Source organism: Pongo abelii, chromosome 8, assembly GCF_028885655.2.
Source record: "Pongo abelii isolate AG06213 chromosome 8, NHGRI_mPonAbe1-v2.0_pri, whole genome shotgun sequence".
NCBI classification, from domain to species: Eukaryota; Metazoa; Chordata; class Mammalia; order Primates; family Hominidae; genus Pongo; species Pongo abelii.
In genome coordinates, this window is record NC_071993.2 from 131928409 (window position 1) to 131955002 (window position 26594).

Below are 26594 nucleotides of genomic sequence, written 5' to 3' on the forward strand. Positions count from 1 at the left end.
GAAACTTTGAGTTTCTTTTGTTTTTTTTTCAAGATTTATTGTTTTAACTTTTCACATTTTTATTGTTGTATATGGTATGAAGGAATGGCCAAATTTTTTATATGTTTTGTAATCTAAAGGCCAACATTTACTTTTTCCCTATGAATATTCGGACAGTCTGGGCAACATGGGGAAACCCCATCCCTACAAATACAAAAATAATTAGCCAGGCATGGTGGCATGCACCTCTAGTCCCAGCTACTTGGGAGGTGGAAGCGGGAGGAATGCTTGAGCCCAGGAGGACGAGGCTGCAGTGTGCTCTCATTGTGCCTATGAATAGCCACTGCACTCCAGCCTAGGTGACAGAGTGAGACCCTCTCTAAAAAAAAAAGCATGTCTGGATGATTCAGTCTCAGTTGTTAAAAATTATCCTTTCCCACTGCCCTGAATTATTACATTTGTCATAAATCAAATCAAACACAGATCTGTTTCTGAGCTTTGTTTTGTTTTGTTTTGTTTGTTTGTTTGTTTTTTCTTTTTGAGACAGAGTCTTCCTCTATCTCCCAGGCTGGAGTGCAGTGGCCCGATCCGGTTCACTGCAACCTCCACCTCCTGGGTTCAAGCTATTCTCATGCCTCAGCCTCTCGAGTAGCTGGGATTACAGGCGCCTGCTACCACGCCCAGCTAATGTTTGTATTTTTAGTAGAGTCGGGGTTTTGCCATGTTGGCCAGGCTGGTCTCAAACTGCTGACCTCAGGTGATCCGCCTGCCTCAGCCTCCCAAAGTGCTGGGATTACAGTTGTGAGCCACCGCGCCTAGCCGAGGCCTATTTATCTTAATGTAGGCTAGCAATAACATTAATGTCTGGTAGTATGAATCCTGGAGCTTTGCTCTTGGTCACTCTTGGCTGTTTGCATTTCTATATATGTGTCAGAATTAGCTTGTTAACTTCTGCATGCCCCCAAATAATCTTGCTGAGATTTTTTAAATATTGCATTGGATCTATATACTCGGGAAGAATTGACATCTTTACCATATTGAGTCTTCTAATCCATGAACTAGCTGTCCGTGTGTGTGTGTGCATGTGTGTGTTTTGAGACGAAGTCTTGCTCTTGTTCCCCAGGCTGGAGTGCAGTGGTGCGATCTCAGCTCACTGCAACCTCCGCCTGCCGGGTTCAAGCGATTCTCCTGCCTCAGCCTCCAAAGTAGCTGGAATTACAGGCGCCTGCCACCACGCCCAGTTAATTTTGTATTTTTAGTAGAGATGCCGTTGCACTCCAGCCTGGGCAACAAGAGTGAAACTCCATCTCAAAAAACAGACAAACAAACAAACAAAAGTATTAGTCTCAAACTTGATCTCAGAGAAAGCTTTCAATATTTCACATTCAAGAAGATGATTCCTGACCAGGTGCGGTGGCTCACACCTGTAATCCCAGCACTTCCGGAGGCCGAGGCAGGTGGATTGCTTGAGCTCAGGAGTTTGAGACCAGCCTGGGCAATGTGGTGAAACCCCATCTCTACAAAATACACACACACAAAAATTAGCCGGGTATGGTGGCGCATGCCTGTAATCCCAGTTTACTCAGGAGGCTGAGGCATGAGAATCGCTTGAACCTTGGAGGCAGATGTTGCAGTGAGCCAAGATCCTGCCACTACCGTCCAGCCTGGGCAACAGAACAAGACTGTCTCAAATAAATACATAAATACATACATACATACATACATACACACAAAGATATTTCCTCTAGATTTCTTTTTTGGCAGATATTCTATCAGACTGAGGATGTTTCCTTAACTTTCTATAATCTTTTATTCCTTTCGCTTTTCTTTCTCTCTTCCTTTTTCCATTTTTTTTTAAGGTAGGGTCTCACTCTTGTCGCTCAGGCTGGAGTGCAGTGGTGCAATCGCTGCAGCCTCCATCTCCCAGGCTCAAGCCATCTTCCCATCTCAGCCTCCTGAGTAGCTGGGACTACAGGCACATGACACCATGCCCGGCTAATTTTTGTATTTTGTGTAGAGATGGGTCTTGCCATGTTGCCCAGGCTTGTCTCTAACTCCTGGGCTCAAGCCATCCACCCACCTCAACCTCCCAAAGTGCTGGGATTACAGGCGTGAACCACTGCACCCAGCCTTATTCCTTGTTTTCTGGTAAGTTTCTTTTTATTACTATAAATGAATATGAAATGTTATCAAACACATATAATGTTTCCCCCTTTTTGAGTTAAATGTGGTAAATTATATTGATTTTTAAATGTTAAAATAATCTTTCATTTATAGAATAAACTAAGTTTCTTGTTAGAGGTATTCACCTTTTCATATTTCACTGGATTTCATTTGCTAATATTTTGTTAAGGGACTTTACATCCATGTTCATGAAAGATTCACCTGTAATTTTCCTTTTTTATAACATCCTTATCAGATTTTAAAATCAAGGTTATATTGGCTTTGTAAAATCAGCTGGCCAGTGTTCCATCTATTACCATTCTCTGGAAGAGTTTGTGTAACGTTGGGGTTATTTTTTCTTAAACTGTTTGAAATAATTATCTGGTAAAGCCATATGTACCTGGTGTGTGTGTGTGTGTGTTGTGTGTGTGTGTGTGTGAGAGAGAGAGAGAGAGAGAGAGAGAGACCTGATCATGGCTCACTGCAACCTCAAACTTCTAGGATCAAGCAATCCTCCTGCCATAGCCTTGCGAGTAGCTAGGACCATAGGGACTCACCACCACATCTGGCTAAGTTGTTTTCCTTTCTTTTCTTTCTTTTTTTTTTTTTTTGTTGGTAGAGATGGGGTCTAGCTATGTTGCCCAGGCTGGTCTCCAACTCTTGGGCCTAAGTGATTTTCCTCCCAAAGTGCTAGGATTACAGGTGTGAACAACCATGCCCAGCCCTCAACTGCACATTTTTCTTTTTTGAGACAGGTTTTCATGCTGTTGCCCAGGCTGGAGTGCAGTGGGGTGATCGTGGCTCGCTGCAGCCTCAGCCTCCTGGGCTCAAGCGAGCCTCCCACCTCAGCCTCCCCACTAGCTGGAACTACAGGCTCGTGCCATCTGGCCTAGGTAATCTTTTTTCATTTGGTAGAGAAGTCTCCCTATGTTGCCCAGGCTGGTCTGGAACTCCTGAGCTCAAGTGATCCTTCCGGCTCAGTCCCCCAAGGTGCTGGGATTACAGGGATGAGCCGCCACCCCCAACCACATTTCTTATTTCATTAATTTCTGCTTATATGTTTATTATTTTCTTTCTTCTATTTTACTTGAATTTTACTTACTGTTAACCTTTTCCTAGTTTCTTGTAATGGATAAAGCCTTTATTGTTTTCTAACATATGCCTTTAATACTATAAATGTCTTTCTAAATACAGCTTTATCTGAACACCACAAATTTTGTATTTGCTCAAATATTAACTCTTTCTGGCACTTTCTATTTTTTGCGTAGATTTGCATTTCCATTGTGTATCATTTTCTTTCTGCCTGAAAAATTGCTTTTAACATTTCTTGCAGATCAGTTCTGCTAGTGATCAATTCCCTTGGCTTTCTTTCTTTTCTTTTAGAGATGAGGTCTCACCATGTTGCCCAGGTTGATTCATGTCCCTGGGCTCAAGCAATCCTCCTGCCTCAGCCTCCTGAGTAGCTGTGATTACAGGTGCATGCCACCTTGCCTGGCTTTTTATTTTTTTCCTTTGAGAAGGGCCTTTATGTTTCCTTCATTTAAAAAAAGATATTTTCTTGCTCTTTCTTTCTTTTTTTGAGATGGAGTTTCGCTCTTGTTGCCCAGGCTGGAATGCAATGACGCGATCTCAGCTCACTGCAACCTCCACCTCCTCAGTTCAAGCTATTCTCCTGCCTCAGCTGGAACTACAGTTTCGCCACCACACCTGGCTAATTTTTGTATTTTTAGTAGAGACAGTGTTTCACCATGTTGGCCAGGCTGGTCTCGAACTCCTGACCTCAGGTGATCTGCCTGCCTCAGCCTCCCAAAGTGCTGGGATTACAGGCATGAGCCATCACACCCGGCCTAAAAAAAGATATTAAAAAAAAAAAAAGACATTTCCACTGTACATAGAAATGTAGTTTGACGACTTTTTTGTTTCAGTACTTTGGAGATATTTTTCCGTTATCTCCTGGCCTAGAAAGTTTCTGATGAAAGTCTACCACCATTCTTATCTTTGTTCCTCTATTCCTAATGTGCTTTTTAAATAAAAAAAGCTCTGGCTGTTTCCTTTTATTATTATTATTATTATTATTTTTTTTTATGGAGACGGAGACTTGCTCTGTCGCCCAGGCTGGAGTGTGGTGGCGCCATCTCAGCTCACTACCACCTCCGCCTCCGTGTTCAAGCAATTCTCCTACCTCAGCCTCCCAAGTAGCTGGGATTACAGGCACACGCCGCCACACCTGGCTAATTATTTTGTATCTTTTTTTAGTAGAGACGGGGTTTCACCATGTTCCCCAGGCTGGTCTCGAACTCCTGAGCTCAGGCAATCTGCCCGCCTCAGCCTCCCAATGTGCTAGGATTACAGGCGTGAGCCACCGTGCCTGGCCAACTCTGGCTGTTTCTAGAACCTCCTTTCTTACCACTGGTTTTCATAAGTGGATTATAATATGCTTTGGTGTCATTTTCCCTGTTTCTATCTTGCTTGAAGCTTGTAGAGATTTTCTGGATTTGTGGGTTGGTAATTTTTCATCAAATCTGGAAAATGTTCCATCGTTATTTCTTCAGATAGTTTTTCTGCCCTCTCCCCTCCTTTCCTGAGACTCCTCCAGTTAAACAAATGTTAAGCTATAGAGTTTTATCCCACAAATCACGAGGTTCTCTTCTCTTTCTTTCAGTCTTTTTTTCTTTGTGTGTTTCAATTTGGATAGTTTTTGTAGTAGCTACATCTTCCGCTTTACTGATCTTTTCCTGTGTCATATTTTATTTGCTGTTAAACCTATTCAGTAACATTTTATTTCAGATGTTGTAATTTTCATCTCTAGAACTTCCATGAGGGTTTCTTTCAGATCTTCAATTTCTCTCTCCATTGGGCCCCTCTTTTCTTTAAATACTTTAGCATATTGAACACATTTCTTTCTTTTTTTTTTTTTTTTTTTTTTGAGATGGAGTCTCACTCTGTCGCCCAGGCTGGAGTGCAGTGGCACGATCTCGGCTCACTGCAACTTCCGCCTCTCGGGTTCATGCCATTCTCCTGCCTCAGCCTCCCGAGTAGCTGGGACTACAGGCGCCCACCACCATGCCCAGCTAATTTTTTGTATTTTTAGTAGAGACGGGGTTTCACCGTGTTAGCCAGGATGGTCTTGATCTCCTGACCTCGTGATCCACCCACCTCGGCCTCCCAAAGTGCTGGGATTACAGGCGTGAGCCACGGCACCCGGCTGAACACATTTCTAATAGCTGTTTATCCTTGCATACTAATTTAATAATCTGTCCTTTTAGGTCTTTTTCTCTTCCTCTTTTTTTTTTTTTTTTTTTTTTTGAGACAGGGCAGTGTCTCACTCTGCCATCCAGGCTGGAGTGCAGTGGTGCAATCTCGGCTCACTGCAGCCTTGAACCTCCCTGCAATCCTCCCACCTCAGCCTCCCAAGTAGTTGGGACTATAGGCATGTACCACCACCCCCAGCTAATTTTTATATTTTTTTTGTAGAGATGGGGTTTCGCTATGTTTCCCAGATTGGTCTTGAACTCCTGAGCTCAAGAGATCTGCCCATATCAGCCTCCCAAACTGCTGGGATTACAGACATGAGCCACCATGCCTGACCGGGTCTATTTCTGATGACTGATTTTTCTCCTAGTTATGGGCCACATATTTCTATTTCTCTGCATGCCTGGTAGTTTCTAACTAGGTACTGGACATTGTACATTTTGTGTTTTTGAGTATTGTATTCTGTTGTATTCCTTTAAAGAATGCTGAGCTGTGTTATGGTAGACAGGTTATGGATGGATCAGTTGAGGGCTGTTAAGCTTTTTCAGGGCATGGTGTCTAACATTTTTAAAGAGAGAGAAATTGAGGCCAGGTGCGGTGGCTCACACCTGTAATCCCAGCACTTTGGGAGGCCGAGGCAGGCGGATCATGAGGTCAAGAGATCAAGACCATCCTGGCTAACATGGTGAGACCCCATCTCTACTAAAAATACAAAAAAAAAAAAAAAATTAGCTGGGCATGGTGGCGGGTGCCTGTAGTCCCAGCTACTCGGGAGGCTGAGGCAGGAGAATGGTGTGAATCCGGGAGGCAGAGCTTGCAGTGAGCCGAGATCGTGCCACTGTACTCCAGCCTAGGCGACAGAGTGAGACTCCGTCTCAAAAAAAAAAAAATGTTATTTGTATTCACATTAGTGAGTTTATTGTTAGAATGAACTGATGAAAATTTAAAATTTCTTCAATTTTGTGTCCAGGCGCGGTGGCTCACGCCTGTAAAACCCTGCACTTTGGGAGGCAGCGTGGGAAGAGTGCTTGAGTCAATTAGTTTGAGACCAGCCTGGGCAATATGGCAAGATTCCATCTCTACTTTTTTAGAAAATAAAATAAAATAAAATAAAAATGTCCTTAATTTTCATTTTTAATAGGAGTCATTGATAAATATAATCCACATAACAAAAGCCCTAAATTTTGAGTCCTCAAAAATTTTAAGAGTCTAAAGTGGTCCTAGGACCAAAAAATTTGAGAGCTGCTATTCGAGAACAATAAAAATAAAAACTTAAATTAATATAATCTGCCAGCAACTGTGAAAAAGTTTTCCCACAGTAGAACACAAAACTTCCCTAGTCATTCATCAAACTAACAGACTTTCATATTCTTTTCCTAGTTTTGAGGGGGTAGCTTTGAAGAATATCTATTCAGATTTTTAAAATTTCTTTGAGCTTCTAAATTTCTCTCACAAATAACATTTTTTAAGTGAAAAGTACATTTTCTTTCCTTTTTTGAGACAGTCTCACTCCATTGCCCAGGCTGGAGTGCTGGGCGTGATCTCTGCTCACTGCAACCTCCACCTCCCGGGTTCAAGTGATTCTTGTTCCTCAGCCTCCTGAGTAGCAGGGATTACATGTGCCCACCGTCACATCCACTAATTTTTGTATTTCTAATAGAAACGGGGTTTCACCATGTTGGTCAGGCTGGTCTCAAACTCCTGACCTCCAGGGATCTGCCCACCTTGGCCTCCCAAAGTGCTGGAATTATAAGTGTGAGCCACCGCGTCCAGCCAAGTAACTACATTTTCTAAAACAAAAACACTTAGTGAGAACAGTAGTATTATTTTACACTTTCATAAATCTCCTTAATGTATGGCTTAATAGAAGACAGATTTTCATATTAGCTTCTACATTCAATCTGTAGCCCCTCAAAAACTCCACCATACACTCAGGAAAGAATAAGAGTATAAAGAGGTAAGTAACAATTTAAGAATGTTATTATTATTTTCTCTTTTTTTTTGAGACAGAATCTTGCTCTGTCACCCAGGCTGGAGTGCAGTGGCGCAATCTTGGGTCCCTGCAACCTCCACCCTCCGGGTTTAAGCAATTCTCCTGCCTCGGCCTCCCGAGTAGAGTAGCTGGGATTACAGGTGTGTGCCACCACGCCCAGCTAATTTTTGTATTTTTAGTAGAGACAGGGTTTCACCATGTTGGCCAGGCTGGTCTTGAACTCCTGATCTCAGGTGATCCACCGCCTCAGCCTCCCAAAGTCCTGGGATTACAGGTGTGAGCCACTGCACCCAGCCAATTTAATATTATTATTAAAGCAGTTTGGACATCATGAACCCCCTGAAAATGTCTCAGGGACTCCAAGGAATCTCTGAACCACACTTTAAGAATCATTGCTTTAGAAAGCAGTGTCCTTATGAGAGCGGTTGGTTCATAATGAAAACCTGCTCATGGAAGTCAACCTCACAGGTGAGGCAAGGCTGAACAGTTGGCACTAAAGCTGCCATCACTAGAGAGGCAGTTCCTGGAGCTGCGGAGGGTCACGTCTGTCAGTTCTTTACTGCCTCCTCCTATGGCATCTCAGCTCTTTCTGCCGTGATCACATTCCTCTTCCTAATGTACATCCTTTAGAAGCATTTTTTTTTTGAGTCAGGGTCTCGTTCTGTCGCCCAGGCTGTAGTGCAATGGCAAGATCATGGCTCACTGCAGCCTCAACCTCTTGGGCTCAAGTGATCCTCCCATCCCAGCCTCTGGAGTTACCAGGACCATGGGCACACACCACCATGCCCAGCTAATTTTTGTATTTTTTGTAGAGATGGGGTCTCCCTATGTTGCCCAGGCAAGTCTCGAACTCCTGGGCTCAAGCAATTTTCTTACCTCTGCCTCCCAAAGTGCTGGGATTATAGACGAGAGCCACTGCACCCAGCCAGAAGTTTTCTTTTTTTGGAGACAGGGTCTCACTCTGTCACCCAGGCTGGAGTGCAATGGCACAACCTTGGCTCACTGCAACCTCCGCCTCTTGGGTTCAAGTGATTCTCGTGCTTTAGCCTCCCAAGTAGCTGAGATTACAGGCATGTGCCACAACTAATACTAATTTCTGTATTTTTTGTAGAGATGGGTTTTTGCCATGTTGGCCAGGCTGGCCTCGAGTGATCTGCCTACCTTGGCCTCCCAAAGTGATGAGATTACAGTTATGAGCCACCGTGCCCGGCCCCAGAAGTTTCGCTAGTGAATCTCTGTTGGTGGTAATGTCTCCCGGGTTTGTTTCTCTGAATAATTTTATTTTCATTTTCACCTTGGAAAATAATGCTTCTGGCTGGGCGCAGTGGCTCATGCCTGTAATCCCAGCACTTTGGGAGGCCAAGGCGGGCAGATCATGAAGTCAGGAGTTCGAGACCAGCCTGGCCAACATGGTGAAACCCCATCTCTACTAAAAATACAAAAATTAGCTGGGTGTGGTGGCGCATGCCTTTAATCCCAGCTACCCAGGAGGCTGAGGCAGGAGAACTGCTTGAACCAGGACCCGGGAGGCGGAGGTTGCGGTGAGCTGAGATCACGCCATTGCACTCCAGCCTGGGCAACAAGAGTGAAACTCTGTCTCAAAAAAAAAAAAGAAAAGAAAAATACTTTTTCTGGATTTACAATTCTGAGTGATTTTCTCCCCTCTGGAAGGCATTAGCCTACTCCCCTCTGTCTTCATAAGGCTGCTGCCAGTCTACCATTTGTAACATGAGCCATTCATTCTCTCTGGCTGCTTTTATGGTCTCCTTCTTGCCTTTAGTGTGTCCCTGTGGTGTGGATGTGAGGCAGCTTTCAGCCTTGTGTTCACCTTTTTTGAGGTCGTTCTCTACATGTCCTTTTTCGACCTGTTATTTCACTATTGTTCAGAATAGTCAGTAACTTTTCAATCCCTTTTTAAAATCAACAATACAGTCTTAGATGGAAGATTTTATGGGCTTCAGTCCTAAGAATGTACCATTCTACTTCAAACCACTAAAAACATAAGTTATTTTAATGGAGTGTTTAGCCTATTTACATTTATATGATGATATGTTTGTGTTTAAATAGAGCGTTTTAATATTTACTTTTTACTTTTTTTTTTTTTTTTTTTTGAGATGGAGTTTCACTCGTCGCTCAGGCTGGAGTGCAATGGCACGTGATTTTGGCTCACTGCAACCTCCACCTCCCAGGTTCAAACGATTCTCCTGCCTCAGCCTCCCGAGTAGCTGGGATTACAGGTGTGTGCCACCACACCTGGCTAATTTTTGTATTTTTAGTAGAGACGGGGTTTTGCCATTTTGACCAGGCTGGTCTCAACTCCTGACCTCAGGTGATCCTCTGCCTCGGCCTCCCAAAGTGCTGGGATTACAGGTATGAGCCACCACACCCGGCCTTAATAATATTTATTTTCTATTTATCTTACCTGTTTTATTTCTTTTTTCTCTTTTTTTTTTTTTTGCCTTCTTTGGAAAAATCAAGTATTTACTATTATTTTAAGTACTAGCTGTCTCAGGAGTTATTAAATACTTTCAAACAGATTGTGCGTGTGTGTGTGTTTATCTGGTTTTTCTAGTTGTTTTCAGTGGGAAAATTGGCATGCTCAAAGCCACTGCATCACAACTGGAAGTAGAATTCTTGATGAGCTCTTGAATGGGGCTTTGCTGCAAGTGGGTCATAGCTGAAAGAACTAGCTGTGAAGAGCTTGAACCCCAGCTTCACGTGCACCAACAAGGTTGCACTTTTAGGCAGTGGTAGACTCAGACCCACACTGGGAGCAGAAGCAGGGTGGTTTGGCAGAAGGGGCATGGACAATTGGGCCTGTCACACTAGGACACTAGGAGTGAATTCTGGCTTGGCAAATTTACTCTCGGTGAGATTTGAGCTAGTTATCAAGTTTCTTTCTTTCTTTCAGTTCTTTCTTTTACTGTTTTTTTTTTTTTTGAGATAGGGCCTTGTTCTGTCACCCAGGCTGGAGTGCAGTGGTATGAACATGGCTCACTGCAACCTCAACCTCCTGGGCTCAAGCCATCTTCCCACCTCAGACTCCCGAGTAGCTGGGACAACAGGTGCGCACCACTATGCCCAGCTGATTTTATTTATTTATTTTACTTATTTACTTAAGAGACAGGGTCTCACTCTGTCACCTAGGCTGGAGTGCAGTGGTGCAATCTCAGCTCACTGCAGCCTTGATCTCCCAGGCTGAAGTGATTTTCCCCTCTTCCTCCTGAGTAGCTGGAACTACAGGCAGGCACCACCATGCTGGGCTAATTTTTTTTATTACTCGTAGAGATGAGGTCTCACTATGTTGCCCAGGCTGGTCTCAGACACCTAGGCTCAAGCAATCCTTCTGCCTCGGCTTCCCAAAGTGCGGGGATGACAGGTGTGAGCCACTGTGCCCAGCCTTTTAAAATGTTTTATAGAGATGGGGTTGCATCATGTTGCCCAGGCTGGTCAGAAACTCCTGGGCTCAAGTGATCCTTCCACCTCAGCCTCCCAAAGTCCTGGGATTACAGGTGTGAGACACTGCACCCAGCTGCTTATTTCTTTATGAAATAGAGACGGGTATTCACCATGTTGCCCAGGCAGGTCTCAGACACCTGGGCTCCAGCAATCCTCCCGCCTTGGCCTCCCAAAGTGCTGGGATTACAGGTGGGAGCTACGGCCCCTGGCCTTGGCTAATGTATGTAGAGTAGTCAGTGCTGGCTGGATACTGAGCCAGCCCTGAAGAAACGGATGGTAATGATGTTGTTAAAGTAATTGGGCCTCACTGGGCCTGGTGGCTTACACCTGTAGTCCCACCTGATTGAGAGGCTGAGGCAAGAGGATCACTTGAGCCTAGGAGTTCAAGCCTAGCCTGAGCAACATAGCGAGACTTCATCTCCAAAAAAAAAAAAAAAAAAAAAAAAGAAAAAGAAAAAAAGAAGGAAAGACCACTGGGGTCTCAATCCTTAGCATTTTGCAGACTACCAAAGACCTAGAAGGGGTCAGAGGCTGCCGCCTGGCTGGCCCAGCTGTTGGAAAAGAGGCCTGGGAAAGGTGGGAAGAACCGTGGATTCCCTCCTGGAGCGAGCTGCCCTTCCCAGGCCAGGGTGGGTGTGCTTGGGAGTAGGACCCTCTGGTCATGTGCAAGGAAGCCCTACCAGGCCCACCGCCCAGGTTATGCTTGACCTCTTCCCCTAACAGATTCCAGGCAAGTCTCCTGCCTCCTCCAACCTGTTTTCTTCCCAGCCAGGGCAGCAAAGCAGGTCCTGCTGGCTGGCGTTTGAAGTCCTGCTTTTAACTTAGCCCCATAGCTGGGATGGGATCAAGTGAGGAGGCCTCATGAGGCTAAACTAATCAATGCCCTGAAACGACATTTCTCTTATCAGTGGATCTTCCCCCTGGCTGCACTTCGGAATCACGGGGGAGCTTCAGCAAATACCACAGCCAGGGCCCATCCCCGGGGCTTCTGGAGCAGAGCTGGGGCCACTGGTGGGGTTCAAGAGCTCAGCAGGTAATTTTATTTATTTTTTGAGACGAAGCCTCACTGTCATCCAGGCTGGAGTACAGTGGCACGATCTCGGCTCACTACAACCTCCACCTCCTGGGTTCAAGCGATTCTCCTGCCTTAGCTTCCCAAGTGGCTGGGATTACCAGCGCCCAGCACCACGCCCGAATAATTTTTGTATTATTAGTAGAGACAGGGTTTCGCCATTTTGACCAGGCTGGTCTCAAACTCCTGACCTCAGGTGATCCGCCCTCCTCGGCCTCCCAAAGTGCTGAGATTACAGGCGTGAGCCACTGAGCCCGGCCTCAGCAGGTGATTTTAACGAGCAGCCAGAGTTGAGATGGCTAGTCTAAGCCTCTAGTCATTCAAATGTGTAGCCTGTTGAGGCTGGAAGAGCTCCAGAGACCCTCCGTCTGGTCCTCATCTTACACGGGGAGACTGAGGTCTGCAAGGAGTCCGTGGGCTGGGAATGACAGTCTCTGTTTCCTGCCCTGCCTAGGACCCGAGACTACATTCCTTTTTTAGAGCACAACGTGGCAGTGAGCCAGCATCTCAGCCCCAAAACAGGTCAGGCCAGGGAGGAGTCCAGGCCTGGTACCATAGCTGCTGTCACTCAGGGCACACCCACTGCCTGCCAAGCTCTGGGCGGACACCTTCCTTCCATCACTTAGGTGGCATTATCCACGCTCTCTGGCGATGACAGTGAGGCCCACTTGGCCAAAGGCCACTTGGGAGGAAGTGACCCAGCCAGGAATCATCCCGAAGCTGACTGACCCTGAGGCCTGTGTGTGTCCCATGAACCCTTCCTCTACCCCTCCCTCGCAGGGGAGGAGACCACCAGTGCAGGAGTCAGCAGACAGGGGCCCCTTCCTGGCACTGCCAGCTGGGCCAACAGGAGGAGAGAGAGGCAGGAGCAAAGACCTGCTTGTCTGAGCCTCGGTGTTTCTTGCAGTCCAAATGCCATCTGGTCCTTGGTACAAATATATTTCTAGGAAATCAATGATGTCCGGGCTGTTGCAGCCTCACCTCTGGACACTTATATAATCATTAACAAATGTCTGCCATTAAAGAGAAATGACTGTCATTTGACACCCAAGCTCCATTTCCAAACAGCAGACTGGTATTTACCCTCCTCCTGAAAAGAGTGGATTCTAAAACAGACAGCTGAGCTCACCTCTTCCTGATTTGCAGGAAACAATCCTCCAAATGTAAAGGTCTCAACCCAGCCTCCCAGCCACGGGGTTCTCTGTCCACAAGGTTAAGGCTTCTATTCAGATTCAGCTAAAATGGCACTTCATGAAGTTGACTTTCTTTTCTTTTCTTTATTTATTTTTTGAGACAGAATATTGTTCTGTCATCCAGAAGTGCAGTGGCCTGATCTCGGCTCACTGCAACCTCTGCCTCCCAGGTTCATGTGATTCTCCTGCCTCAGCCTCCCGAGCAGCTGGGATTGCAGGCACGTACCACCATGCCTGGCTAATTTTTGTATTTTTAGCAGAGATGGGGTTTCCCCATGTCAGCCAGGCTGGCCTCGAACTCCTGACCTCAAGTAGTCTGCTGGCCTCAGCCTCCTAAAATGTTGGAATTACAGGCATGAGCCACTGCGCCCAGCCAGCCATTGTGCCCGGCCCCAGCCTTTCTTCTAAAGGCAAGTGTTTAACTATGTAGGCAGGAAATGCACTCTTCTACCTTTTAGATTACAAAAATGCTTCCAAGGACACAAGGCGTTCTCTTGTGTCCTCATGGCTGTAGGAAGCCCTTGAGTGAAGGGTAGACTGTGGGGCTTTGAGGGTCACGGGGCAAGTGCTGGGCCCAGCATGGCCACCGACTGACTTCAGGAACTTGGACAGATCACTTCTCCCTGTGCCTCCACCTCCCCACCACCGCCGTTTGGTAAGGGAGCTGGAGCAGCTCAGCTGTCCACAAACCTGGCCACCCATCAGGATGACCTGGAGAGCTTTTTGGTCTGCTGCCTTTTAAGCTCCTGGTCTCTCTTTTAAGCACAGCCAGGTTTGGGAACTCCTGGCCAGCAGGCTGCCAAGCCCCCAGCTCTGACGGTCTGAGTGTCTGGTGGAAAGCTGCAAAGCCCTTGGCCCGCCAGCATGTCTGACCTGATGTTTTTTGCCCACTTCAACTCCTGGCATGTTGTAATGATGACAGATCTGGTTATCCTGGGATGGTCCGTCCAGGCTTAGAACCATAGCTAACATTTGTCAAGCCCTTATGAAGGGTCAGTCTTCCTCACACCAGTATCTTGTTTATTCCCCAGAACAGCCTACTGTTCTAAATCTAAATCTAAATCTAAATCTAAATCTAAATCTAAATCTAAATCTACATCTACATCTAAATCTAAATCTAAAACTACTGCTATTAGATTTTGTTTATGGCTAAAGAAACTGACGGACAAAGTATCTAGCATGCATTTAGGTTGGGACTTGAAGCATGGAACCAGGACTGGAACTTGGAGGGCCTGGCCCAGAAGCCTGTGGCCATAGTCACTCCATCACTCAGTCAAAGTAATGGGGCCACCCTTGGGGGTGCAAGGTGAACCCAGCAGGAAAATGGCTGCTTCCCCAGAGCAGCACACTCTCCCGTCCTCGTGCCCAGGTACCCCCCAATAGGGACGTTTTACTGCTTTCTGAAAGGTGTGCAGGGACCTGGTTCAGTCTTTGACATCGTGGCCAACAGTCACAAGTACCCCGAACATCTCATTCCTTCCAAAATGGGGTTGTCGCCTGCGTGCCTTCCTTCTTCCTATGACCCTGGAAAAGATTGCTCCGGAAGGTGCCCACTGTGTGGATGGGAAGCGTCAGAGGCAAGACCCGGGGCACATCAGTGTGTCTGTGGACATGGACATGTGGCTGCCATCTTCTGCCTCTTGGTCAGGTAGTTGTCACTCAGCTACATCCTTGCTCTGAATCCTTCCGGTGGGCTTGGCCAACCTCCTCCCATGTGCCAGCCACACAGAGGCCGTCTCAACCCTGGCTGCTCATTAAAATCACCTGCAGAGCTCTTGAACCCTACCACTGGCCCCAGCCCTGCTCCAGAAGCCCTGGGGATGGGCCCTGGCCATGGTATTTACTGAAGCTCCCCAGGGATTCTGAAGTGCAGCCAGGGGGAAGACCCACTGATAAGAGAAATGTCATTTCAGGGCATTGATTAGTTTAGCCTCATGAGGTCTCCTCACTTGGCCCCATCCCAGACATGAGGCTAAGTTAAAAGCAGGACTTCAAAGGCCAGCCAGCAGGACCTGATCTGCCTGCCTAATGAGGTGGGCAGATCACTTTAGGCTAGGAGTTTGAGACCAGCTTGACCAACTTGGTAAAATGCTGTCTCTACTAAAAATACAAGAATTAGCCAGATGTGGTGGTGCACGCCTATAATTCCAGTTATTGGGAGGCTGAGGCATGATAATTGCTTGAACCTGGGAGGCAGAGTTTGCAGTAAGCCAAGATCAAGTCACTGCACTCCAGCCTGGGTGACAGAACCAGACCCTGTCTCAAAAAAAAAAAAAAAAAAAAAAAGAAAGAAAGAAAGCTGGTGTGATTCCATCCTGCACAGCTGTTCTCTTGAGCAGTGGTCGTTTATCTCCATTCACCTTCTCTACCACCTAAGTGTATGCCGCCACCCGATGGAAGATTTGATGGACATGCACATGAGTCCTCTGAGGCCCCAGAACTATCTTTTCAGTTGTGAACTTAAGGCCAACAAAGATGATCACTTTAAGGTGGATAATGATGAAAATAAGCACCAGTTATCTTTAAAAACAGTCAGTTCATGGGCTGGTGCAAAGGATGATTGCACATTGTTGAAGCAGAGGCAGTGAATTAGAAGGCGGTCCAATTGAAATAACACTGGCAACTTTGAAAATGTCTGTTTAGTCAACGGTTTCCCTTGGGGGCTTTGAAATCACACCACCAGTGGTCTTACGGTTGTAGTATGGCTCTGGGCCAGTGCATATTAGTGGACAGCACTTAGTAGCTGTGGAGGAAGATGCAGAGTCAGAAGATGAAGAGGAGGAGGGTGTGAAACTCTTAAGTATATCTGGAAAGCAATCTGCCCCTGGAGGTGGTAGCAAGTTTCCACAGAAACAAGTAAAACTTGCTGCTGATGAAGATGATGATGATGAAGATGATGATGAAGATGAAGATGATGATGAAGATGATGATGAAGATGAAGATGATGATGAAGATGAAGATGATGATGATGAAGATGAAGATGGTGATGATGATGATGAAAAAGATCATGATGATTTTGATGATGAGGAAACTGAAGAAAACGCGCCAGTGAAGAAATCTATATGAGATACTTCAGCCAAAAATGCACAAAAGTCAAATCAGAATGGAAAAGACTCAAAACCATCAACGCCAAGATCAAAAAGACAAGAATCCTTCAAAAAAACAGGAAAAAACTCCTAAAATACCAAAGACCTAGTTCTGTAGAAGATATCAAAGCAAAAATGCAAGCAAGTATAGAAAAAGCACTGAACAGTCCTGGGCACTACTGATAAATTAAGCCCAAAGATAGGGAGAAAGGAAAAGGAGAGACAAATATAGCCCATACTGAGTGTCATCAACAATCCAGACCGTAGTCTTCTATTTTAATCTCAATCCCCTTTTCTGATTTGCCACCCATGCCTCTTCAGGCTGGAAACAATCTCACTCTTGGTTCCCTAATGCACTTTCTCTCACTGCTGTGATTCAGTGAATCTTGCCCTTTGCTTTCTATTACTTGTGCATTTGCCTCACCTCTGACCATGTTTTAAATCACCTTTGTATCTCCTTAGCTGCTCAATAAATATTTGAATAAAAAAAAAAGAAGCTGGGCGAGGTGGCTCATGCCTGTAATCCTAGCACTTTGGGAGGCTGAGGTGGGCAGATCACCTGAGGTCAGGAGTTGGAGACCAGCCTGACCAACATGGTGAAACCCTGTCTCTACTAAAAATACAAAAATTAGCCATGCATGGTGGCAGGCACCTGTAGTCCCAGCTACACGGGAGGCTGAGGCAGGAGAATTGCTTGAACCTGGGAGGCGGAGGTTGCAGTGAGCCAAGATGGCACCACTGCACTCCAGCCTGGGCAACAGAGAGAGACTCTGTCTTAAAAAAAAAAAAAAAAAAAAGAAAGAAAAAGAAAAAGCTAGTGTGTGGGAAAGTGTTTATGACCTATAAAGAGCAAGGAGATTTGTCTATTTTTAACTTCCTTCCACCCTTTTCCTTCCTTCCTTTCTTCTTCCCTTCCTTCTTTTCCTCCTTTTTTTTTTTTTGATTCTCGAACTTTCTCCCACTGAATCCTCTCAGACTTTGCCCCTTTGCCTGCCACACTCTTGCAATTGCTTCAGTCTTGAAAGCAAATGCCTCTGACCCTAACTTTCCTCCGGAAGCCCCTTCAACTTTCCCTTTCTGCCCCCTGCGGCAGCTCAGAGAATCTCAGAGCCTTGCAGTCAGCAGATGATGGCCTGCACCTTCACCTGCCTGTTAGGGAATGGCTCACCTGAGTCTTTTCTCTCTCTCTCTCTTTCTTTCTTTCTTTCATTCTTTCGTTCTTTCTTTCCTTTCTTGAGACAGAGTCTCACTCTGTTGCCCAGACTGGAGTGCAGTGGCATGATCTTGGCTCACTGTGACCTCCGCCTCCCAGGTTCAAGTGATTCTTCTGCCTCGGCCTCCCAGGTAGCTGGAAGTACAGGGGTCTACCACCATGCCTGGCTAGTTTTTGTATTTTTAGTAGAGATGGGGTTTCACCATGTTGGCCAGGCTGGTCTCCAACTTCTAACCTCAGGTGATTCACCCACCTCGGCCTCCCAAAGTGCTGGGATTACAGGCATGAGCCACCATGCCAGGCCTCACCTGAGTCTTTAAAGCCACAGACTGGTGAATGTGGGTGGTGCATTGGGTAGGCAGGTTGGGTGTGGTATGGAGCTGAATGCAGCTAGCAGAGTGCACACACCTGCAGGGCCTCCTTAAACTCAGGCAGGCAATGCCATTGAGGTGTTATTTCTGTCCCTATGTCAGTCAAAGCCATTGAGGCACCCATGGGCTCAAGTGCCTGCTGACCTCAAGCACAGCACCATCACCTTGGGCTCAGTTTCCCCATGTTCCAGAGACTCCTCTGAGGCCCTTTCCTGCTCTGAAACTGCTGCTCTGGGGCCAGGAGAACCTGAGGGCTGCCATGTGTCAGGGATTTCCTGTACCTTCCTGCCTGAAGCATTGGGTGCCCAAGAGAGGATCTCCTCCCCAGCTCCAGCCTGCAAAGCAGCATTGCAGACCCACCTCCTCCGCTGTCCGACAAGAATCCCAGCTGACCACGCCACGTAGGGGGCTGCCTCCGTGCAGGGTGCTTCCTGCTCACCGCCTCACTGGCTTGTCCTCCCCAAAATGTGGGCCATGCATGAGCCCACCATTGCACCCCTGGGTGGTGTCAGTGTGAGTCTTCCAAGAAGACACCAGGACAGGATTAGACACGTAAGACAGCTGTGGAGGAAATGCCTGTGAAGGATAAGGAGAGGAAGCGGGAGGAGCAGGGAGGTCCCTCGGGTGGCAATACAGGTCTCACCTCTGTGCAAGGAGCGGGGAAGGAAGGAGGTTTGGATAGAAAAAGCCTCAGGTCCCAGGAGCTGCAGACCAGCCTGGCCAACATAGTGAAACCTCTTCTTTACTAAAAATACACAAATTAGCTGGGTGTGGTTGTGGACACCTGTAATCCCAGCTACTCTTGGGTGGCTGAGGCAGAAGGATGACTTGAACCTGGGGAGCAGAGGTTGCAGTGAGTCAAGATCATGCCACCGCACTCCAGCCTGGACAACAGAGGGAGACTCTGTTTTTTAAAAAAAGAAAGACCGGGCGCGGTGGCTCATGGCTGTAATCCCAGCACCACTTTGGGAGGCCAAGGCAGGCAGATCACTTGAGGTCAGGAGTTTGAGATCAGCCTGGCCAAGATGGTGAAACCCCATCTCTACCAAAAATACAAAAAATTAGCTAAGTATGGTGGGGGACGCCTGCAGTCCCAGCTACTTGGGAGGCTGAGACAGGAGAATCTCTTGAACCTGGGAGGTGGAAGTTGCAGTGAGCCGAGATCGTGCCACACTGCACTTCAGCCTGGGTGACAGAGAAGACTCTGACTCAAAAAAAGAAAGAGAAAAAAAGAAAGAAAGGAAGGAAGGAAGGAAAAAGAAAGAAAAAAGAAAAAGAAAGAAAGAAGGAAAGAAAGAAAGAAAAAGAAAAGAAAGGAAGGAAGGAAGGGAAAGAAGAAAGAAAGAAAAAGAAGGAGGGTGGGTGGGAAAGAAAGAAAAGACAAAAAGAGAAAGAAAGGAAAGAAAGAGAAAAGAAAGGAAAGAAGAAAAAGGAGAAAGGAAGAAAAAGAAAAGAAAGGAAAGAAGAAAAAGGAGAAAGGAAGAAAAAGAAAAGAGAAAAGAAAGAGAAAAGAGCGAGCCTCAGTTCTCAGTGCAGCTCTGAGAAAGTCTCAGCTAGGCTGATGGGGCCCTGAGCCCAGAGCCCAGTAGGGAGTCCTGTGTCCTGCAGGAATGGGCCAGAACTAGCTCCCACCCTCCCCAGTCATGGGTGGGGAGGAGCTAAGAGAAGTGCATCCCAAGGGGCAGTGAGTGCTGGCTGTTGGCCACCTGGGCCCCCAGTGGCAGGTTCTCTTGAGGGAGACATGACTGGTGTGTTTCTGTGGCCATCGCGTAAGTATTTACCCAACAGAAATGGAAATACCCGTCTACAAAAAGTTATACAAAAATGTTCTTAGCACCTTTATCATAATCACCACCAACTAGAAACCACCCACCTGCCCATAAACAGGTAAAGCGATAAAGAAATTGGGCTGGGCGCGGTGGCTCATGCCTGTAATCCCAGCACTTTTGGAGGCCAAGGCAGGTGGATCACTGAAGGTCAGGAGTTCGAGACCAGCCTGGCCAACAGGGCAAAACCCTGTCTCTACTAAAAATACAAAAAAATTAGCTGGGTGTGGTGGTGTGCACCTGTGGTCCCAGCTACTCAGGTGGCTGAGACAGGAGAATTGCTTGAACCTGGGAGGTGGAGGTTGCAGTGAGCTGACATGGCGCCACTGCACATACAATGATGGATATGAATTAAAAGGAATGAAAGGGCCGTGTGTGGTGGCTTGCCCTTTCATGGGAAGCCAAGATGGGCAGATCATTTGAGCCCAGGAATTCAAGACCAGCCTGGGCAACACAGAGAGACCCCATTTCTGCAAAAAATTAAAAAATTAGTGGGGCATGGTGGCATGGGCCTGCAGTCCCAGCTACTCAGGAGGCTGAGGTGGGAGGATCACTGGAGCCCAGGAGTTCAAGGCTGCAGTGAGCTATGATTGTGCCACTGGACTCCAGTCTGGGCAACAGAGCAAGACCTCATTTCTAAAAAAAAAAAATTTTTTTAAGTGTAAAAAAAAGAATGAAGCACTGATATATGCAGTGATACCCATGAATCTCAGAAACATTACATAGAAGGAAGCAACACACAGAAGAATACATATCATACGATTTCATTTGTAGGAAGTCCAAGAAGGCAAAATTAATCTCTGGCAATAGATGATTAGTGCCTAGTGGATGGAGAGACAGAGACTTGTCTGAGAGAATTCACTGCAGTGATGGAATGCTCTAGATCTTGATTTGGGCTTGGTTATACTTTGTCAAAACTAATTGAATTGTCCTACAAAGCATATGCATTTTACTGTTTGTAATTTTTACCTCAATAAAAAAAGCCTCCACTCTATGGATGAGGCTTAGAGAGGTTAAGAGTTTGCCCAAGATGCACAGCAGAGGGGCTCAGGTTGGAATCCTGCCTGCCCAGTCCCTAGTGCGTGCCCATCAGGGACCCGGCTGCCTCATGGCTTCTAACGCTGACTCAAGAGGCTCCTCCTGCGCAGCCAGATACACTCCTGGATCCCTCTCCCAGGTGGGAGGCTGAGGCCTCAGGATTCCAGAAGACGCTACAGGTCCTGGTCTGGGGCCCAGTCCCTGTCAACAAAGCTGGGACTTGGCCTGAATCAACCTTCTCCCCAACACCTGGAAACCAGTGATCTTATCCATGGTTTTTTCATGTCCATGGTTTTGCCTTTTCCAGAATGTTGCATAGATGGACTCATACATTGTATGGCCTTTCAGTTGGCTTCTTTCACTTAGCAATATGTATTGAAGTTCCTCCAGGTCTTTTCATGGCTTGACAACTTATTTACTTTTTAGGTCTGAATACTATTCCATTGTCTGGATGTACCATAGTTTACTTATCCATCCAGTCGTTGAAGGTCATCTTGCTTGCTTTCAATGTGGCAATTATGAATGAAGCTGATATAAACATCCATCTGCGGGTTTTTGTGTAGACATAAATCTTTAACTTACTTGGATAAATGTGTGATTGCTGGATTGTACGGTAAAAGTATGGTTAGTTTTGTAAGAAACTGCCAAACTGTCTTCCAATGAGGTGGTACCATTTTACATTCTCACCAACAATGAATGAGAGTTCTTTTTTTATTTTTTGAAGACGAGACTTGCTCTGTCGCCCAGGCTGGAGTGCAGTGGTGCAATCTCGGCTCACTGCACCTCTGCAACCGCTGCCTCCCAGGTTTAAGTGATTCTCCTGCCTCAGCCTCCTGAGTAACTGGGACTACAGGCGCCTGCCACCACACCCAGTTAATTTTTTGTGTTTTTAGTAGAGATGGGGTTTCACCATGTTAGCCAGGATGGTCTCAATCTCCTGACCTCATGATCCACCTGCCTCGGCCTCCCAAAGTGCTGGGATTACAGGCGTGAGCCACCGCGCCCGGCCGAATGAGAGTTCTTGTTTCACATCCTTGCCAGTATCTGGTACTGTCAGTGTTTTGGATTTTAGCCATTCTAATAAGTGTGTGGTGGTGTCTCATTGGTTTTTTGTTTTGTTTTGCTTTTTGAGACACGGTCTCATTCTGTCACCCAGGCTGGAGTGCAGTGGCATGATCATTGCTCACTGCAGCCTTGACCTCTCTGGGCTCAGGTGATGCTCCCGCCTCAGCCTCCTGAGTAGCTGGGACTACAGGTATGGGCCACCATGCCTGGATAATTTTTTGTATTTTTGGCAGAGAAGGGGTTCCACCATGTTGTCCAGGTTGGTCTTGAACTCCTGAGCTCAAGTGATTCATCCACCTTAGCCTCCCAAAGTGCTGGGACTACAGGTGTGAGCCACCGGTCCTGGTCCTCATTGTTATTCTAATTTGTAATTCTCTAATGTATGATGTTGAGCACCTTTTCATATGCTTATTTTCTATCCATATACAGTCTTTGATGAGGTGTTTATTCAGATCTTTTGCCCTTTTTATGGTATTTAACTTTTAAAAAATATATTTGCTGCTACTGTATGGAAATACAATTATTTTTGTACACTGGCCCTCTATTCATGTTTAACTTATTCTAGTCAGCTTTTGCAGATTCTTATTATTTTCTATGTGAATAATTATATCATACACAAATACAGTTTTACTTAGTCCTTTCTGGTTTTTTTTGTTTTTTTGTTTTTTTAGATGGAGTCTTGCTCTGTCACCCCGGCTGGAGTACAGTGACATGATCTCAGCTCACTGCAACCTCTGCCTCCTAGGTTCAAGCGATTCTCTGCCTCAGCCTCCCAAGTAGCTGGGATTACAGGCATCCGTGACCAGACCTAGCTAATTTTTGTATTTTTAGTAGAGACGGGGTTTCACCATCTTGGCCAGAGTGGTCTTGAACTCCTGACCTCGTGATCCACCTGCCTCGGCTTCCCAAAGTGCTGGGATTACAGGCATGAGCCACCGCACCCGGCCCCTTTCTGATCTTTATGCTTTCTATTTCTTTTTCTTGCCTTATTGCAGTTCTAGGATTGTGTTGAGGCTTGGTTTTTTGTTTGTTTGTTTTTCTGTACTCATGTTTTCAAGAGATTTTGCTCTCTGAATATGACTTTTTCTTTTTTCTTTTCTTTTCTTTCTTTTTTTTTTTTTGAGACAGCATCTTGCTCTGTCACCAGGCAGGAGTGCAGTGGCACGATCTTGGTTCACTGCAGCCTCTGCCTCCCGGATTCAAGCAATTCTCCTGCCTCAGCCTCCTGAGTAGCTGACTGACTACAGGCAAGGGCTGCCACACCTGGCTAATTTGTTTGTATTTTCAGTAGAGACAGGGTTTCACCATGTTAGCCAGGATGGTCTTGATCTCCTGACCTCGTGATCCACCCGCCTCGGCCTCCCAAAGTGCTGGGATTACAGGCGTGAGCCACTGTGCCCGGCCCTGAATGTTACTTTTTATAGCATCCTATTCTTGTTTCCTGGATGTGATATAATCTGATATCATTGATCTTTGTTGTTTATTTTATTTTATTTTATTTTATTTTATTTATTTTATTTTATTTTATTTTGTTTGAGACAGGGTCTCACTCTGTCGCCCAGGCTGGAGTATAGTGGCACAATATTGGCTCTCTGCAACCTCTGCCTCCCAGGTTCAAGCAATTTTCCTGCCTCAGACTCCCTAGTAGCTGGGATTACAGGCATGCGCCACCACACCTGGCTAATTTTTTGTATTTTTAGTAGAGATGGGGTTTCTCCATGTTGGTCAGGCTGGCCTCGAACTCCCGACCTCAGGTGATCCACCTGCCTCAGCCTCCCAAAGTGCTGGGATTACAGGCGTGAGCCACTACACCCGGCCAATCTTTGTTTTTTAAATTTAGTTTTCTTTCTCTACATAGTCTCTGTTTCCTCTAAATTACTTTTTTCCTCTTTCTTTTGGTTTCCTCAGATCAGTTTTCTCAAATTTTCAATAATTCTTGTTTATCTATTTCCAATTAAGACATGGAGGCTAAAAAAACATATTGGAAGCTCTGTGCATACGAGTGGGACTTGCTGACTTTGTGCTCCTTCTTGGCATGATCAGGTTACCCACTTATTAGGGAACTCCTGTTGTCAATAACTTCAGATACTTCCTCACGGCTAGCCAAATTCCCCAGGAAATAGTCTTCCAGTTTATTCTTGGAGAGTAACAGTCTGGCTGCTAGCCTTCTAGGAGCCCAGTAGGAGGCTATGCGGGATTTGAATGAAATATTCATGTGCACTTGGTATGGAGGCCGCATATTCAGCCATGCCCGGCATCCCCCAATTCAGACATTCTGTTTTACAGAGGTGGGCCTGGGGTGGAGCTGTCACCCAGCCACATGTACTAGGAGGGCATCTAGGAATCCAGTTGATGACTAATAGCTTCCAGCAGCCCTGATTTTAGTCCATTCCCTTTCTCCTCCAGTGCCAGAGGCCCTGGTATTGCCAGCTCCTGTACTTTTTTGAGGTTCTGCAGCATAAACCAAGTTGGCTCTCAGCTCTTCTCTCTGCTGGTGTAGAAACTGCCTTTCTTGGGTCTTCTAAACCAGTTCCCCTCAGCTCACTGGCTTTCTAGTTTTCAGAATGTGGCTGTTGTTTTCCTCTCTTGTTCTCTCTGTCTTTGTTGGTTTCTAATTGTGTTTGTTGATTAATCTGTTTATTGTAGGGTTAGTGGGATTTCAGGAGGAAGTGAAGTTAGATGGATATGTTCAATCCATCATTTCAACCCAGAAATTCTACTATTACCTTTAATTTGCTTAATACAGAAATAAATAGGTTGGGTGCGGTGGCTCACGCCTGTAATCCCAGCACTTTGGGAGGCCAAGGCAGGCGGATCATGAGGTCAGGAGATCGAGACCATCCTGGCTAACACGGTGAAACCCCGTCTCTACTAAAAATACAAAAAAAATTAGCTGGGTGTGGTGGCGGACACCTGTAATCCCTAATCCCAGCTACTCGGGAGGCTAAGGCAGGAGAATGGCGTGAACCCGGGAGGCAGAAGTTCAGTGAGCCTCTAGCACCACTGCACTCCAGCCTGGGCGACAGAGCGAGACTCCATCTCAAAATAAATAAATAAATAAATAAATAAAATAATGTCCTGATTCTTCTTACACGGCAAATCTAGTACAATCTTTTTTATTTTTTTTTGAGACAGGGTCTCCCTCTGTCACCCAGGTTGGAATGCAGTGGCACAACCATAGCTCACCATAGCCTCTATCTCCCACTGCACCTGGCCCTTCTAGTACGATCTTAAAATTTAATGTGGGTCTCCCTGAGATGTGAATGCTCTTGCTTCAAAATTCATTTTAAGGAGAGGTTGCTAGGCTGGGCATGGTGGCTCACACCTGTAATCCCAGCACTTTGGGAGGCCGAAGTGGTTGGATCACCTGAGGTCAGGAGTTCAAGACCAGCCTGGCCAACATGACCAAACCCCGTCTCCACTAAAAATACAAAAATTAGCCAGGTGTGTTGGTGGGTGCCTGTAATCCAGCTACTCAGGAGGCTGAGGCAGGAGAATCGCTTGAACCTGGGAGGCGGAGGTTGCAGTGAGCTGAGATCACGCCATTGCACTCTAGCCTGGGCAACAAGAGTGAAGCTCCATCTCAAAAAAAAAGGAGAGGTTGCTCCTGCCTGTAATTCCAGCACTTTAGGAGGCCAAGGCAGGCAGGTTGCTTGAGCTCAGGAGTTTGAAATCAGTCTGGGCAACATGGACTCTACAGGCAGGAGTGCAGTGAAATAACTTGGCAACATGACTCTACAAAAAATACAAAAATTAACTGGGTATGATGGCATACACCTGTGGTCCCAACTACTTGGGAGCCTGAGGTGGGAGGATCACTTGAACTCAGGAGATTGAAGCTACAGTGAATCATGATCGCATCACTGCACTCCAGCCTGGGTGACAGACTGAGACCTTGTCTCAAAAAAATAAATTAATTCATTAAGGAGTGTTGGAAAAAGCCAGGTGCAGTGGCTCACACCTGTAATCCCAGCATTTTGGGAGGCTGAGGCGGGCAGATCACTTGAGGTCAGGGGTTCGAGACCAGCCTGGCCAACATGGTTAAACTCTGTCTCTACTAAAAATACAAAAAATTACCCAGGTGTGGGTGATGCATGTCTGTAATCCCAGCTACTCAGGAGGCTGAGGCACAAGAATTGCTCAAATCTGGGAGGCGGAGGTGGCAGTGAGCCAAGATCACTGCACTCCAGCCTGGGCGACAGAGTGAAACTGTCTCAAAAGAAACAAAAACAAAAACAAAAATTAGCCGGGTGTGGTGGCTCACACCTGTAATCCCAGCACTTTGGGAGGCTGAGGCAGGTGGATCACCTGAGGTCAGGAGTTCAAGACAGGCCTGGCCAACATGGTGAAACCCTGTCTCTACTAAAAATACAGAAAAAATTAGGCAGGCATAGTGGCGCATGCCTGTAGTCCCAGAGACTCAGGAAGCTGAGGCAGGAGAATTGCTTCAACCCAGAAGGTGGAGACTGCAGTGAGCTAAGATTGTGCCACTGCACTCCAGCCTGGGTGACACAAGACTCTGTCTCAAAAAACAAACAAACAAAGAGTGTTAGGGGAAAAGCCTTGCTTTGTCTTCACGGTCATTGCATAAGAGTTCCTGAAAGCAAGATATGGTACTGACAATTCTTTTGTCTGAATAGCTATATTAATGTGGGACTCAAAAAAAAAATACTGAGGGCCCACTGTGTACCAGGCCTGAACCATGACTAATGAGGCTTCAGCTCCGATGGCCCCTCCACTAGCCTCTCCTTGGGCCATCCTCAGAGGTTCCTGGCTCCAGGAGTCCTACCACAAACTTCCTGGTCTCTTCCAGCCAGTTCTCCCAGTTCCCAGTCCAGCTGGACCTGTGGGGCATGCCTCCCACTCAGCCCTTCCCACTTGGCT

The 26594-nt window shown here is 46.3% G+C and overlaps 1 long non-coding RNA gene and 1 pseudogene across 1 annotated transcript in view; one reads left to right on the forward strand and one right to left on the reverse strand.

Annotated features, from left to right (window-relative positions):
• LOC134762085 (uncharacterized) overlaps positions 1-26594 on the reverse strand; it is a 43641-nt gene that overhangs the window by 14093 nt on the left and 2954 nt on the right. The gene's annotated exons all lie outside the window — the stretch shown is intronic.
• Positions 15505-16288, forward strand: LOC100451752 (nucleophosmin-like; annotated as a pseudogene).